Below are 17836 nucleotides of genomic sequence, written 5' to 3' on the forward strand. Positions count from 1 at the left end.
ATTCAAGTTGAGGGCAAACAATATTAAAATAAAAAGGGAGGAGATCCCTGGGTGGCTCAGCAGTTTAGCACCTGCCTTCAGCCTGGGGCGTGGTCCTGGGGTCCTGGGATCAAGTGCCACATCGGGCTCCCTGTGTGAAGCCTGCTTCTCCCTCTGCCTGTGTCTCTGCCTCTCTCTCTCTCTGTGTGTGTGTCTCTCATGAATGAATAAATAAATAAAATCTTAAAAAAAATAAAAAGGGAAAAAAGATAGTACATGAGAGTGGTTGAGGATGAGATTGATAAAATTATTTTTCAGACAGTTTACCCCATGCCACTGCCTCCTGTGGGTGACAAGCAATATAATAAAAGGTGTTGCTATAACAACACTAATTAATTATAATGGGACTTCATGCACAGTAGCTTAGACCCAATTCATGATGCTCTTATATGTCACAGAAAATGTGGCAGACATGCTTATGTAGAAGTGTGTTGAGATGTGAGGTGATGTGCAAGGCAGTTGTGACTATTTTAACCTGTGCTTGGACTGTCCTGTATATGATCCTGTTTTTTTTTTTTTTTTTTTGGTAAACATATGGCATGGCCATCAGAGCTAATGAAGCTTAGAGTGTACATGTACCATGGACACTCTTTGAAGTCAAAGGAAAATTGTGATAAAGCACAGATTTGTGGAACCCAGGTTATCACTAGCACCGATTTAGAGGGCTGAAAAGAGTCATGGCTGTCAGTACAGTTATGGAAATTAGTCCTAGGGATACTAAAATGACTATAGTAACCATCTGACAGAAATGAAATCCAAAGTAAGCAGTAAAGAATCTGTGATGTATATGCAGTAGGAAGATACCCAAAACTATAAATAAAATAAAATTAGGTACCCAGATGTCTGAATATTACTGTGGATATATAAAATGTCATTGTTAGTGCTTTAGTTACTGAATTCATAGTTTCTATTTTCTCTTCCCAAATGCCATGTTTTCCATAGTTTTTTGTTTGTTTACAGTAATTGCTACTGCAAAACACCACTGTGCTAAAATCGAACTTATTTTCTTTGGGGGTATGTTGTTATGGGATATCCCACATTATTACAAATTCTAAAGAGAAGTTAAAAAGAACTACTAGCTTAAAGTGATTGTTAGAAATATTGAGCTAATTTATTTCTGAGAGATGTCTCAGGTGGAGACAGCTGCCAAGGCAGATAACTAAGCAATCTACCAGGAGAGGAGAAATTTGAACTCTCAGCCCTGATAGAAACAAGAACAACAACAACAACCCGTCTTGTAGTGTGGATTAAAGAAAAGCAGACATTTGGAAGGCAAGGTGGATGCTTCCCATTTAGCAATGTCGAACCTGATTCTCATGTTCCTGCATTCGGCTGCCAGCTGTGTATGGGGCTGCCAGCGACTGTTATTCCCCTGCAGACACAACAGCAGCTGTAGCACCACCTGTGTAAGGAGATGAGCCTGAGAGACGAGAGAATTACATTGACCTCAGGCTAGTTTTGTCTTTCTCTAATTTCTGCACTACTGTCAGATTTGAAAAAGAAAATCACCACCTTGTGATATTGTCTCATCAGACCCCTCAGTGCTCTCTGTAGGGCACTGGGTAGCAATCATAAGCATATAAATGCAGAACACATCACTGAAAAGGACATGAGCTCTTTGGTCCTTTTAATCTAAATCAGATGGATAAAGGATAGACTCAAGGAAGAAATGTGATAACAGGGAGTAAAAACTACTAAGTATCTAATGGTGGAGTTCATCATCATTTAACCTTAGGGAATCTACAGTTATTAGTCAAGAGTTCCCAGTAGAGGTCTGTGAGGAGCCAGAAAAGGAAGGACTGCAAGTAATTTGTTTTCTTGATGTGAAATAGAAGGTTGCTGCAGGACTATGAGGAATTTGAAAAGAATGTTCAGAAAATAGATAATGTATATACATATGTAAGAAAGAGTAAAAATAATGTTAACTTGCTTAGAATAAAAGAAGTAAATGAGAGGGTGTAATGAGGAAGTAATTGATGTTTTTCAAGATAGGTAATAGACTAATAAGATAAAGGAAAATGAAATGAAAATAAAAAGGATTATCTTACACTAGGAGCATAATTATGCAGTCACTGTTAAAGTCCTACTGGTTTTATTCAGGGCTTTGGATAGAACAAGAAGACGTATGCTTCAGTAAGGTTCTTAGAGCTGCAGTGTTTCTTTCAGTAATAATTTTAGAAAAATTAGGCAGAAGATAATGATCAATAGATTTTTTAAAAAGGTCATACCTATATTTTAAAAAAAGTGCTTTTGAGGAATTTATGAAAGGATTGCGTTTCAGAATCGCATGTTTAAACTTACTGCATTAGTATGTATCAGTGACTTTTATCAATTAACCAGAAATCTGGGTCTATCAGCAGAATTCATCCATCCATCTTTGCTGTGAAACTGGAAACAGATTTGTTTAAATTATTGGTCTTTTAATTTGCCTCATTTTGTCTCCTGTCTGAGAAGCCTGTTTATTTTCAGGCAGCTGCATATGTTGGCATGATTGATGAGATCTGCTACAGTCAAGCAAGCAGCCCTGGGTGACCAGTTTACCCTTCCCCGCTAGGGTTCCAGCTGCCAGTTGCCCCCATTCTGTGACAGCTTCTCCTTCTCCTCACCTTGTCATCAAGCCAAGATTGTACACTGTAGGAGAACAGGTAAGCATCTGCCTCCATAATCATTGCCAACAGCTCTCCATTATCAACTGCCAGGGGTGCTTCAAAGCAATGTGGAGTTCTTTCTCTTGACACAGAGACCAAGTGTTTTTATACCTGAAACAAGCTTTGTCTTTACTGACTGGGGAACCTCACATGTAAAGTCTTTTTTTTTTTTTGAACCTGCATCACACATCACTATAATATTATAAAACAGGTCATTGCACTCCCACCCACTGCAGGTATTCTAGATTAGACTATGCAAAGCCCTGTCATTTAAAGACAGGATTTTTTTGTGATTATTATAATATTCTTCTATAGCAGAAAAATTAAAGAGCTCTGTCAGACATTTTCACTCCAACATGATGTAAATTAAATCTACCTATAAAGGTGAATTATCTTGCAGCATCTGTCCTTCTGTTTGTAGAGCAACATGTGTGGATCAAAACCACACTAGAGAAAGCATGTTTGCATATAACAACATTAAAGTGAACTCTATTGTTTTGGTTTTTAGCTGCATGATACTCACTGTTTTAAATGATCTGTTGTTGTGATTTGATATTTATAGAGTCCGTGCTAATCTAGGAACTGCAGGGACTGTCAATACAGTATAAGTTTTGCTTTTAAAAGGACCTAAGTTTCTATAATAATCTATATTATTAATTATATTTATGCATGTGACTATTGGTGTGTAGAGAATATGGTACATAATTTGACATAGATATATGTTTGTCAGAATAACAATAATTTGCTTCAAAGCAGTTAGAAAAGGAAATGTTATACAGTGGTTATTAAGATTGAAGACTTTCACAGACATGATTTGGTTAAAATCCTGAGTTGGTACATATCAACTGTAAGATCTTGGACAAGTTATTTAACTTCACAGAACATAAATTTCCTTATCTCCAAATGGGGATAGTGAAACTTACCTTTTGTGGTTTGTTCTGAGAACTGAATATGAAAATATATGTAAATATATGTAAAGCTCTTAGTGCAGTGTTTGACACATAGCTATTATTATTTCTAAAGCAGTGAATAAAAAACACAAGATTGTTTACTAATAGGTCCTGAGATTACCATGATCCACACTCTAAGAACCTTGTATCAGTTGAAGTTTATTAATATGCTTGTATATAAAAGATACAGCATATTAGTAGAATGGGGGAGTAGTTTTTTTCTGCAAATTCTTGTCCCAGTGTAGAGACACTTAATTGAATTTAGCAAGTTAGGGAAAGTAATCTGATTTGTTTTCTCTATAAAGGCACAGGATTTGAGGTCTATTAGGGCTTTTCTTTATGTGAGGACTCATGGTGGTGAACTTGATGCACAGTTGGCCTCTTTAACTTCTTGGTGTCTTCTTGAAAAAATTATTTCATACATGTAATTCTCACTTTCTTGATAAGTAACATGGTAATGAGTATTAGTGAAATAATTTATGGAAATCACTTGGCATAGAGCTTGGTTTATTACCTGTTTGTACTTAATACTATTATTATTATCAGTTATTTTCCTTATATTTAAGTTTAACTGAAATTAGAGAATTGCCCTCCAATGGTTATATTAATATGAAAAATTATATTCTAACACAATTTTGATTAAGAATGTTATTGGTTTCTGGATAATAAATCAAGAAGTTGAGGTGAAGAACCTTTATACAGTCGGGCTCTTATTTCCCCTACCTATAAATCCCAGAAGATAGATAGAAAGACAAGTGTATTTCTGTAGGTGTTAAAAAATCCTTACCACTGGGCAGCCTGGGTGGCTCAGCAGTTTAGCGCCGCCTTCAGCCCAGGGCCTGATCCTGGAGACCTGGGATGGAGTCCCATGTCGGGCTCCCTGCGTGGAGCCTGCTTCTCCCTCTGTTTGTGTCTCTGCCTCTCTCTCTCTCCCCCTCTCTGTGTCTCACATGAATAAATGAATAAAATTAAAAAAAAAATCCTCACCATGGGCTATAGTTTTCTCTCATTTATCTTCCTGTTACTCTCAGGGAAATACCCATTGTGACCGGCATGTGACCATAGCTAATAGCAAAAGCTTTAAGTCTAAGAAAACCATCCTTTTTCTTTTTTCTTTTTTTCCTTTCACCAGTTATTGTCATGACTGGGACTAGTCACAATGGTTTATAAGTAGTTCATCAACAATACAATAAAAAGTATTTTAATCATATTTTAACTTGTTATGATACTCTGATGTTGGAATATTTATGGAGTGACAGACATGAAAGGAACATGGATACAAAACAGCTAGGTTACTTTGGATTATAACCTCAAGGCAGGGAAGTAGTACCCACAGCACGGAAGGCTCAGAGTATTTATCAGCATAACAAATGGGTGTCATATGTGAATGGGAAAGCAGAGGAACATCCTACAAACAAAATTTAAGGTAAATTTTTACCCTACTAGGTAAGCACTAGTGCATATGCCAGGAGTTCTTAGGTTAATATAGAAGAATATGGATAATTTTTAGTAAGTAAAAATGGCTGAGAATGGAACATTTAATGTAATAAAGCGTGAAAATGGCAGATGGAATAAAAGGATGAATTGGGAAGTTTTTATCTTTTATTTTCAATTGACTTAAAATTACTCATTATTTCATTTGCTCTTAACTTTGGCAAGCCCCATTACCTAGAAAACATCTATCTGCTTTCTCTTACACAGTGGAATATATATATATTTTCTCTTGGACTTTGAGATTGAGATTACCATCATATATAACACAATAATGTGATGATTAGTGTCCATTGCCCTGCATGAAAAAAGAGAAAATAATTCATGAAAATAGCTGTTGTCATAACAGAAGTAATATATGTTGGTCAATAGTGAAATGACAGATGAAAATTTAATCCTTAAATCATTCAGTGCTTTGGGGTCATTTAATTTTTGGTGTTCCTCAATTTCCACAAAAAGTAAACAGTATTAGGTATACTATCCAATTCATACCTTATTATGGGTACTAATTTTAATGAGAGCTTTTATTAAATGCAAGCAAACGCTATCAATCTCTATTAAAATATTTTTATATTAAATTATCTCAAAATGGAATTTTTGTTTTAGGCATGGAGTGACCATTGTGCCTGTAATGTTTCGTTGAGAAAGATTGTGTTTGTATCTCAATAGGGTTCAAGGATGGAGAATGTATTGATAAATTGTGTTTCACCAGCAGTGAGGTGTAGAGTAATATATTGGCTATTTCTGAGCCAAATAATCAAATAACCAACTTGTTTTACTGGCACAATCTTATTCACACCTTTATATCTGTGGTAATTGTTGGCGATTTCTCCTTTTTCAAAAAGTTAATCCTATTTTGTGGCAGTGAGTTATCAATTTACTGCCTCTCATTTCATTTCCTGTTTCATTAAACTGGAGCTTAACCCTGTGAATAGGTTGGACTTACAAGAAACTGACAACTTGAACCTATAATAACTCTAAGTCTCCCTGTGCCATTTAAGCAGCCTGGCCACCTGTGCCTGAAGAAATAAGCCAAAAAATTGTGCTGAAAAACTCTGATAATCTCTCTGGGTGGGGGTTGGGGAGCAGACACTTGCAAGGGGGGGCGGGTACTAATTCTACTAATTCTTCTTGCTACTTGACCCAGTAATAGAGTCAGATCTCAACATGAAAGTAAATAAATGGCTCCAGGGAGACAATCCTGTAAATCTTCAGAGTGATACATTATCTCTAGCTTCCAAAGCCTTTGCTATTTATATCTCCTCTTTACTTAGAAAGCCTGGATTATGTAAAAGCATGAAAATATTCAAGGAGAGTATCTTTCAACAATTCATTATGAAGAACAGCAAGGACACTCTTGGCCCACAGGAATTTCTGGTAGCACCTCATTAATCTTGACCTCCCAAGAAATCAAATAGATGAGAGCTTACTAGAATACTTCATGACTTATATAAAAGAGAGAAAAAAGCCTTCTAGATCTGGCCAAAAATCTGACTTGAATCAGTACAATGAAAAATCATGGCCTTGTACCCAGTTTTTAGACTAAATTAAAGCCAGGCTACCAATATAGAGCACCTTGATTGAAAGGGAGGCTGGTCCTGCCTGGGACATCAGATAATTATGCAGCCTGAGTTTTCCCTCTTTAACCCATTTATTCATAAAGTTGGGTGTGTGCAGCAAGTATCATCAAGTAGAAGTAATAGATAAAAAGTGTGTTTGAGCAAGACCAGGATATACAGGTAAGTTGCATAAGCAAATGTTTCAGTTGTTTTTTTTTTGAAACTGATTTTTTTCTTCATGGCCTCCTTTCCTTCAGTCCCCATCTTTTGACTCATGAGAATTCCATACAACCAGTTGACTGAAAATGAAACACTGGAGCCTGGTTTACATCTGGGTCTGCAAGATATTCTGGTCCTTCCTGAAAGTGCAGTACCTGAAAGTATAATTGCAACATTATATCCCCATCCTCCACTCAGAATACCTGCAAATATCAAGGACCCACTCTTAATCACAGGTAACCCACATTAAGTACCTAGGATTCAGTCTACACTGGCACTGTCTAATATGAGTGCTTTCTAAAACAGCTGCTAACCACATATGACTACAGAGCACTTGAAATGTGACTAATGATACTGGGGAACTGAACTTTTTCTTAAGATTAGCTAATTTTCTTAAGATTAGCTAATATAAATTTAAATGTGTATAGCCACATGTGGCTAGAGGACATGTTTTTGGACTGTAGTTTGAGACAAATTTTGTTTTATTTGCAAAATACATAGATCAGGTATTAATATCTTATCTCTTTAATAGCTTCCAAATCCGCCCTCTCCTTAACTGATGGTGACCTCCTTTAATTCATTTTTTTCACCTGTATCATTGCATCATCTTCCTATATGATACCATCATTGCACCCCACCCTAAGATGTTTGTAAAATATAAAACTTCAGTTGTCACTTCTCTGTTTACAAAGAACACTCCACCCCATAAAGCCATCAATAATTTGGTCCCAGATTTGCTCTCTAGCCTCATATTCTTGCCACATCATCAGAAACTCACCCAATTCAGGAGGACATATCACTCACTCCTAAAATCATGTTTTAAAAAATTACGCATTTCTATGTCTTCTTGACACACATTCTAATTGTTCTTTCTGGAATGCTTTCTCCAGTGTTTTCACTGATGTTTCTCCAGTGTTTTCACTGATGTTTCTCTAATTGCTCCTTTAAGACTAAGCTTATTTGCAATGTGGTGATCTTTAACTGTCCCTATTCCCCAAGGAAATCTAAATTAAGGGTCTCTCTTCACTGGTTCCAAAACATGCAGTTTTACTACCCCAGTGATAACTAATAAATTGACAACTAACTGTAGTTATAAGTAAAGGCTAAGTAGTCCAGAAACTCACAAGATAGGATGTTTCCTTCAGGGTTAAGTACTCACTAAAAGAAAACCCCTGAAAAATGGCCAGAATTGCCAGAAATTAAGTAAGGTATCTAATACGATGGTTTGCTCATCTATTTGATGATTTAAACATGATAGTTTTGAAATACTTAGGTTGTCAGTGAACTTTATTAAAATAAACTAAAGATTTTTCCTCACTTCCCTTCAATATTAAATAATTTTATGTTGAAAAAAAAAAATCCCTATCCAGGCTCACTTTGGCAGCACATATACTAAATTTAGAATGATACAGGGAAGATTAACATTTACAAGGATGACATGAAAATTCGTGAAAAATCTCTCCACCCAGATTTCAATTTACAGTATATTCAAAAGCATAAAATTGAAGGACAAGAAAATTCTTGATTTTTATGTGTTCCAAAGCATCCCATGTAACAGAACATGGTGGCAATATTTATCACCTTTTATATAATAAGTTCTTTTGAGGAGGTGATATAGGGGAAGATGAAATTATCCAGAAAGGTTTCTGTGGAGGCTTTACTTTAGTATAAAGTCTTGATAACTTGTTATTTTTCCTTTAGGTGGTAGAGATTTACTGTTAATATTAAAATTCTTATTTCCTTGAAGTATCCTGAATAATAGGACTTACACACTGGATATAAAAGACTAATGCCCCCCCAGGCCCCCCGCACCATGATATATAATCTGTTATAAGAAGCAGTTTAGTCACTTATTGAAATTAAGTATCAATTAATAAATACGTCTATGTTTTTATCCGGACATGATTGATTTTTAAAAATTTTTGTGAATATATTATCTATCCACCTTTCTTAATCTAATACACTCTTTGAGAATCTAATTCTAGATGAACTTGCCATACATGCTTATTTTACATTTATTTTCCTTGTTATCTCAGTATCTTGAGTCATAAAAGTATGCATAATGGGAATAATTACTCTTAAGCTTGTGTGCCCTTTATTTCACAGTGCATTTAAAAGACCCAGTCTATAAAAGAGTGACTTCCTTTTTCTCTGAAATAACTACCAGTTCAAGGTGTTTATTGGTGACAGCATGGTCCATTAACAGAATCTCCTAAGACTTGCACTGCTATGATGAACAGATTTTGCTGCGGAAGAAACGTCCCAGGCAATAAAAATATAATTTCTTTTCAGAATCATTACCCTCAGCAATTAAAGCTTTTAAAAGTAGAGAACTCATATTTTCAAGTTTTTTTCACTAGGTGATCAGATTTTTTAAAAATAGGGTGTAAATGAGGAAGTTAGAGTTGGATATTTTACTCTTACAAATTAGTTTCTAAGCTGATTTGCACTTTGAATTTAGTCTGAGCTACTAAAGTAATCTTGCTCTTTTAAGAGTAACTCTAGTGTAAAGATTTGCAATTTTAAATGCTTATAATTTTAAAAAGTCATTCGTAACTTCTGTTGATAATAGTATATAAAACTAGGTATCTTGGAATAAGTGCCATTTGGAAAGACTGAAGTTCCTTATGTTAATTACTGAGAAGTCTCAAAAGTAAAAATCCGATAACATCCAAAAAAAGGACATTAAAGGAGGAATCCTCAGAGAACTTGAGCTTCTGATACAATGGGTGTTTGGGGGTATGATGAACCAGGATAAAGCCTGGGTTCTCTCCAAGATGGAATCTAACAAAAGATCCTCCTGCTCCCACAACACGTGTGTGCCGCGGATCCAGGATAGTTGGAAGTGATGATACGAAGAAAGACTTGGAGTCTCAATGAATCTTAATCTGGAGGGCAGGAGGACCATGGCTCAGACTCAGACTCAAACCGCACTCGGGTTTGGACTCTGAGGCTTTGTCTCCTCCAGTTTTCATTAAAAGCCAACAGGTTGGGCAGCCCCGGTGGGACAGCGGTTTAGCGCTGCCTGCAGCCCGGGGTGTGATCCTGGAAACTTGGGATGGAGTCCCGTGTCGGGCTTCCTGCATGGAGCCCGCTTCTCCCTCTGCCTGTGCCTCTGCCTCTCTCTCTCTCTCTCTCTCTGAATAAATAAATAAATAAATAAATAAATAAATAAATAAATCTTAAAAAAAAAAAAAAGCCAACAGGTTGGCTATAGGAATGATTAATGCTTTAGGGAAGCAGAGAAAAACATGTTTACTTCAAAAAGTGTAAGAATAGGCTGTGGATTCAAGGAGGAGGGAGTGGAGGAGCTGTATCTGGAGAACAATGTGGTCAAGAGTCAGAGTGACATGACTATCTTGATGTTTTAGTACTTAGGAGAGGGAAGAAAGAAGTTTCCTTGGAAAATATGTAACACCTAATGGACCTCATATGATTTTTGTAGTTCAGAATTACCCTACTTTGTAGCAAAAATATACAAAGAAAAACTAAACAAACCAAAGAAAATTTAAAAAATAGTCCATCTCAAGGTGAGAATCTAATTGTAGTTTTCCCAGTCAGTGCTATTCTTGAGTAATCAACAGATATAAAGACAAATCTCAAAAAAAAAAAAAAAAAAAAAAAAAAAAAAGATATAAAGACAAATCCTTTCTGAAAGAATGTAACTTAAGCTCAGTGTCATAGTACTTCTACAAAGTTCCAAGAAAAAATGACTTGAAATTTAAAAAATCATATGCATGTACATTATAATGAACTTAAAGTAGAGAGGGAAAAAAAAGGTAATAGATGAGAACTTACAAAAGCTTTATGCTTTAGAAAATAAAACTTGTATTTTAATAAAGGTAACACCAAAAAATAGGTTTTTAAAATTTCAAGTAAGGATGAGAAAATTACATGTAAAGGATCAAATAAATAGAAAAAAAATGGAAAAATCTAGAAATAAAATACAATAGTTGACTATACAATTGGTGGATTAGAGTTAAAGTTAAATCATGCAATTAAATACTACACAGTTAAAATAAAAGCACACAATGAATAGATTATAGTATACATAACAGATTGAACAAAATGTATAGAGAACTGGTGGACCAAAGGTAGGGTGGAGGGCAGGGAAATCTGAAGAACTTAAATCAATATTCCAACTCAGAGAGAGAAAGAAGAGTTTCCACTGAATGCTAGTATGAAAAAGAGATCACAAAATAGAAAATAGAATGATAAGATACAACAGAAAACTTACTGATGTTATATAAAAAGTAAAAATGAGAATGGAGAAGCTAGAATATTTGAAGATATAATGAATAACAATTTTATAGGATTATTGAAAGAATTTCACCAAATTCTAACAGGATAAATAATAGTTAATACATAGATAATCATTGTAAACTAATATGAAGAAAATAAGAAAACATTAAAATTAGAGGGAAAAATGACCTATGATGAGTCTGAACAAAACACAAAATAGTTTTATTCTGCTTCTAAGTCACACACCTAAGTTTAAGACTGATTTATGCTTAAATTATAAAATACAAATTAGAATTACCCAGCAAATACAAGAGAATAAAACTGAAGTAATTATATAATTTCAGTTAGGTAGATTTTTAAGGGAAAAACATTTTGAGTTTAAAAAATGTAACTGTGTAATATGAAAAGCTGCTCAATGTACGAGGAAGCTATAATAACTCTAAGTATATATGTAAGAATAACACTCAAAGATATAAAGCATATTTTATAGCTCTTTCATATGAGAAATTGATAAATATACCAACATATAGCAAGAGACTTAAAAGTACCTTCATAAGGTATTGATATATGCTCAAAACCAAAACAACAAAAAATGATTGCTGTATATAATGTTTAAGGAATATTATTTATAAGCTTTTATATTTGTAAACATATCTAGACATGTGTCTGCTAAAACATATATTTTCGAGTACACATAGGATATTTATAAAAATTGACCTATGCTAAGCCATAAAAATGAGCTTAACAAATTTCAAGTAATTAATGTTATTTGTGTCCATGCTACAACTATGTAAGCATTAAAATAAATAAATAAATAAATAAATAAATAAATAAATAAATAAATGAATAACCAACCAACCTACCCTTAATCATCTATTCTAAGCAATTTTTCTAGCATTCAACCAAAAATTACAAGATATGCAGAAGGATAAGAGAAAAAGTCTGAAGAGACAAAGCAAGTCAAAGAGTTAGACTCAGATATGATACTGATGTTGGAAAGATCAGACCAGAAATTTGAAGTATTTCTGATTAGTGTATTAGGGGTTCTAATGGAAAAAGTAGACAGAATGCAAAATCAGATCATTTCAGAGAGAAATGGAAATTAACAAAAAATAGTTTTAAAATGATGGAAACCAGAAAGACAGTAAGAGAGATAAAGAATGCCTTTGATATGCTTATCTGTACTGTGGACAAATCTGTCAAAATTATAAGTGGTTTTCAAGATAGGTCAACAAAAAATAAAAATTACAACTTTTACATTTAAAACTCAGATAAAATGACGTACGTTTTTGGCATTTTTAGATCTCTTTAATATCTTCAGTAATAATGTCAGTGATTCTAATAAATCATAAACATATTTTCTTGAATTTTTTATTTATTATTTTAAATGAGGTACAATTTCCTTTTTTTATTATTTTATTATGTTAAGTGCTTCCTTAACAATTTCCCCCAAGATATGAGCTGAAACACTTTTGAAAAAGGTGGTTTCCCTGAAGCTCAATTAAATCAGCGGTATTGTTAAGCTTGGTAATATACAGAGGAATATCTAGCTTAACCTTACTGTATGTTTCATGATTATAAATAATCATTAGGATGCATTTTCATCAAAACTTCATTAGGGTCTTTTCATAATTATGGCTAAAATTTATTACCATCCATTTAAATTATGTTCCTGAGCATCTTAACTCTCAACAAATAGAAAAAAAAATAGATTTTATATCTTTATTTTTGAGAAGAGCACTGCAGCTCAATATCAGCCAGCTACAAGTAGCCAGGTCAGGATTCGTTAGTTGTCTGAAAATTTTTTTTTTTTTTTGAAATTTTGATAATTATTTTCCTAACAATCCTGTCAGGACAGTAACAAAATGAAAGTGGTTTAAGTAACGAACTACATTATGTTAGTTAATTTTACTATTTTTGTCAAAGTTCTAGTCAAGACAATTGTAATAAATGAATTGGCTGTGTATCTGTTATGTTTAATCAGGACACACAGATTTGGTTAAAATTGGAGAGTTAATTGTATTCTTTTTCATTAGAGAAGAACATATCATTATGGGAAAGGGATTATGAGGGAAAATTTTTAAAAAAGTGAGCAACAGACATTGATAGTTACAAAATTGGAAAATAAGTGAGACATATCTAAAGAAAGCAATTCAAATAATAGTAGTCATTTTACTGATGCAATAAATTGCAGCATTTTATTACCATAAACTGCAGGAATTTTTTTAAATTTTCTAAAATATTAGAAATTTAAGCTGAATACAGTAGGCATTTAAAAATATTTTTAGTAATTCACCTACAAAAAATGATGGTCTGACATTTTGAAAAGAGTGTGGGTTTTGGAATTGAATCTATACTCAAATCCCCATACTGTCATTTATTGTTTTAGCTGTATGATATTAGGCTAGTTATTTAAACATTTTAAAAATGGATGTAGGGATCCCTGGGTGGCTGAGAGGTTTAGCACCTGCCTTTGGCCTGGGGCGTGATCCTGGGGTCCCAGGATCGATTCCTGCATCAGACTCCCTGCCTTGAGCCTGCTTCTCCCTCTGCCTATATCTCTGCCTCTCTTTCTCTCTCTGTGTGTCTCTCATGAATAAATAAATAAAATAAATAAAATCTATAAAAAAAAATAAAAGTAGACGTAATATCCTAAGGCAAAGAAAACGAAAGCAAAACTAAACTGTTGGGACTACGTTGAAATAAAAAGCTTTTGCAGAGTGAAGGAGACTATCAACAAAACAAAAAGGCAACCTACTGAATGGAAGAACATATTTGTAAATTATAAATTTGATAAAAGGTTAATATCCAAAGTATATAAAAAACTATACAACTCCACACCAACAAACCAACAATCAGATTACAATTCAGCAGAGAACCTGAAAAGACATTTTCCCAATGAAGACACACAGATGGCCAACAGACACATGAAAAGATGTTCAACATTACTAATTTTCAGGGAAATGCAAATCAAAACCCCAATGAGATATCTGTCACTTTACATCTGTCAGAATGGCTAGAATTAAAAAGACAAGAAATAGCAAGTGTTGGTGAGGATTTGGCTAAAGAGGAACCTTCAGGCACTGTTGGGAATGTAAATTGGTATAGACACTGTGGAAAACAGTATGGAGTTTCCTCAATAAATTGAAAATAGAAGCACCCTATGATCCAGCAATCTCACTACTGGGTACTTAGCCAAAGAAAACAAAAACACCAATTAAAAAAGATATATGTACTCCTGCCTGTGATTATTGCAGCATTATTTACAATAGCCAAGTTTTGGAAGCAACTTAAGTGTTCATGGATGGGTAAATGGATAATCTTAGAGGGTATTATGTTGTTTTCTTTTTTAAGATTATTATTATTATTATTATTATTATTATTATTCATGAGAGACACAGGGAGAGGGGCAGAGACATAGGTAGTGGGAGAAGCAGGCTCCTTACAGGGAGCCTGATAAGGGCCTCAGTCCTGTACCCCCAGGATTACACCCTGAGCCGAAGGCAGATGCTCAACTGCTGAACCACTGAGGCAGCCCTAGAGGGTATTATGTTAAGTGAAATTGCACTAAGAAAGACAAAAATATGATCCCACTCTTCTGTGGAATCTAAAAACAAAGCAAATGAAGAGACAAAAATGCAGAATCAGAAGTATAAATACAAAGAACAAAGTGATGGTTGCCAGAGGGGGACGGGCTAGAGGGATGGGCACAATGGGTGAAGGGGAGTGGGAGGTACAGGCTTCCAGTTATGGAATGAACAAGTCATAGGAATAAAGGCACAGCATAGGAACTATGGTCAATAATAATGTCATAATTTATGAAAACAGATAGTAGTAGTTGTACTTGTGGTGAGCATAGCATAACATGTAGAGATGTTGAATTCCCATTTTGTACCTGAAACTAATGTAACATTGAGTGTTGACTGTACTCAAAAACTTTTCTTTTTTTTTTAAGGGCATAATATCAGCCAGCCTGTGAATTCCCATTTTGTACCTGAAACTAATGTAACATTGAGTGTTGACTGTACTCAAAAACTTTTCTTTTTTTTTTAAGGGCATAATATCAGCCTCATCCCAACTCCTATAGGTTTGTTGTAAGGTTAAATGGGATATTAGATGCATGTAAATCACCTAATTCAGACTTGTTTCTTCTTAGTCAATTGTAATAGCCTTTATGGCTTAAGAGAAACTGTATAGTGGACTTGTAAAAGTTTTTATGAACATAGATTTTATATTTTAAAATAAATTGAAATTATCTCCAAAATAAGTTGTCAGACCTGTGCATACCTTTTAATACTTCTGAGTAGGTAAATATACTGATCTTTATTAATTTTGGGGAATTATGCACATAATTTAGGAAAAAAGTTATTTTCTGTTCCACAAATAGCAAACATGCTTTCCTTAAGGCATTGAGGATAGGCTAAGAATTAAACTCATTCCAAGAAATACATGTATGTATTTAATTATATTTGTATTATATATATTTATATATTTACATATAATTTTTTGATTTCCTGAAATTCTAATCCATGTATAATGAAAGATATAGAGTAGAATACATCATCATGTTTGAGGTGAGTGCTGTCACTTTAAACATCTATTTTGAAAGTATATATCAAACGTACTTTAGGTTGACTTTTTTATAATTACTAATTATTACTCTAATTCACCTATAATTACTATAATTACCTTATTCATAATTAGGGCACCAAAGGCCCAATTAAGGTCCCAATTAAAGGCTAAGACTGTATGGTTCCTAATATTTGAACTGAGACTGAAGAAAGGGGTTAGGAGCCATCTCAGAATGGCTGCTAATACCTCAAGAGCTTCCTTTCAGGTTACAGGAATGAAAATACTGAAGAAATTTAACTAATTCAAGTAGAACCACAATGGGATCATGTTTATTTGTATTCTTGCTTAAACATTTTAAAAGTAACTATTTTCTGTTTTCCCTTTGTCTTGTTTTATTATATGGAAAATGATATTTACCAATTTTGATTTTTAGTACTGACATTTTCAGATCTACTTACCAAACTAGCCTTCTTAAGTCTTTTTATTTTTTATTTTTCAATCATACTTTCAGTGGTTTATTGTGGCTGCTGCTATTGTTATATCATCATTGTCATCATCCTTATGAAATGTGATTCACTCCAAGAAGCTAGAAATCCAAATAACAGAATCCATTTATCTCAATTTTACTGTTTTTGTAAATTTACTCCAAGCATTACATATATTTTCTATTATGTACTAATCACAAGGGGCAGTGAATTTTTTAAAATATTGAGAAAAAAAAAACTTTCTTTGTCAGTTTTTAGTAGTCCTCAGCAACAAAATTAGAATGAAGAATGAATGTAAACTAGGTGTTTATTACACCACACTTTCTTTGCTGGAAGCTGTTCCCAGTGGCCTTATTTTCAGAAACACCTATAACAGAGCAGCATCAAACTATAGAAGACACATATTGCATAGCCTAGGATGTGATGGTGAGACAGATCTGAACCACCACTGACTTTTTAAAAGCAGTATAAAAACTCATTTTGTAAATAAACAGGTCATAAAACTAAGCACAAGTAGGCCACTAATCAAATACCAGTTATCTTTTCAAAGAATCAGATGTAAAATATTTTGAGTCAAACTTGATTTCATTTCACCACCATAAGTAGAAATTACACATGAGCTTCTTAACAGGATTTTACTTGGATCAAAGTATTCATCCAAAATGAAGATTGATCTGAGCAACTGTGATCTTTGTGCCATAGTCATGTTTCAGTATTATAAGCTAAGAAGGTTTATAGATATGTATATATAACTGAGTTTGACTGAGTTCAAGGCTAATTAAATGCAATATCAGAGCCATTATTTGAAGAACCATGGATAATACAGGCAAAAATACTGTCATCATCCTTTCAAATTATAAAATATTGTTCATTGTATATTCATTATATTTAGGCAACTCATTCAGAAATACCTTCAAGATTTATGTGTTCCAAACTTCTTGAAGGCTTCTAAGAAACTACAGCTAATGCATATCTTTAAGATAGTAGTTAATTGAAGCACAGGGACATATCCTGTTTTATGAAAACATAATGTCATGTACTCTTACTTGGAAACCAAGTTAATTGCCCAAGGAGGACTAACATTTTAAAGGTAGACTGTGAAGCTACATCATATAAGTTTGAAAATGAGTTTTGAATTCAGAGTCACCTTGAACTTAAATATTAAAAATATAAGATCGGTGCCCATCATTATGTTTTAGCTTGAGGGTATAAAATGCACTGATTTAACCATGGATCATTTAAGTCCCATAATTCATTGTAACTAAAGTTCTCATCTTATTTAAAAAGAGAATGAGAGTAGTAGGTAAAATAATATAATGTTTGAGATATTGGCTACTGGACTCAAGACTGTTGGTTTGAAGCTGTTTAAAGATTATGAAAAATTAGGAAGCCACTTAATCACTTTGTCTTACAAATTCTGTGAATAGGAGTATATTAGTACTCCTGTTTTGTGGATTAAGTGGTCTACATATAGAAAACACTTAGAACTGCCTGCCATGCAGTACCTAATATATCTAATTATTGCTATTACTCCTCTATTTTATTACCATGATTAATGTTGCACATATGTAAGTCCATCCCAGGGGGATTTGAGTATTTACTGCTAAGAATGTTGTAGATGGAAGAATAAA

General features: G+C 33.8%; 2 long non-coding RNA genes across 6 annotated transcripts in view; one reads left to right on the plus strand and one right to left on the minus strand.

Annotated features, from left to right (window-relative positions):
• LOC111091832 overlaps positions 1–17836 on the plus strand; it is a 131469-nt gene that overhangs the window by 13191 nt on the left and 100442 nt on the right. For 3 of the 5 annotated variants that reach the window (XR_005376305.1, XR_005376304.1, XR_005376308.1), the window contains exon 2: positions 2509–2684. This is a non-coding gene — a long non-coding RNA (uncharacterized LOC111091832). Of the gene's footprint in view, positions 1–2508; positions 2685–6944; positions 7143–17836 lie in introns of all 5 variants that reach the window. The other 2 variants (XR_005376307.1, XR_005376306.1) reach the window with 1 other exon arrangement.
• LOC111091833 overlaps positions 6819–17836 on the minus strand; it is a 48076-nt gene continuing 37058 nt past the window's right edge. The window contains exons 3-4 of the long non-coding RNA XR_005376309.1: positions 16179–16306; positions 6819–7061 (exon numbers count right to left, since the gene is read on the minus strand). This is a non-coding gene — a long non-coding RNA (uncharacterized LOC111091833). The remainder of the gene's footprint in view (positions 7062–16178; positions 16307–17836) is intronic.

This window comes from Canis lupus, chromosome 22, assembly GCF_011100685.1.
Source record: "Canis lupus familiaris isolate Mischka breed German Shepherd chromosome 22, alternate assembly UU_Cfam_GSD_1.0, whole genome shotgun sequence".
Classification (NCBI taxonomy): Eukaryota; Metazoa; Chordata; class Mammalia; order Carnivora; family Canidae; genus Canis; species Canis lupus.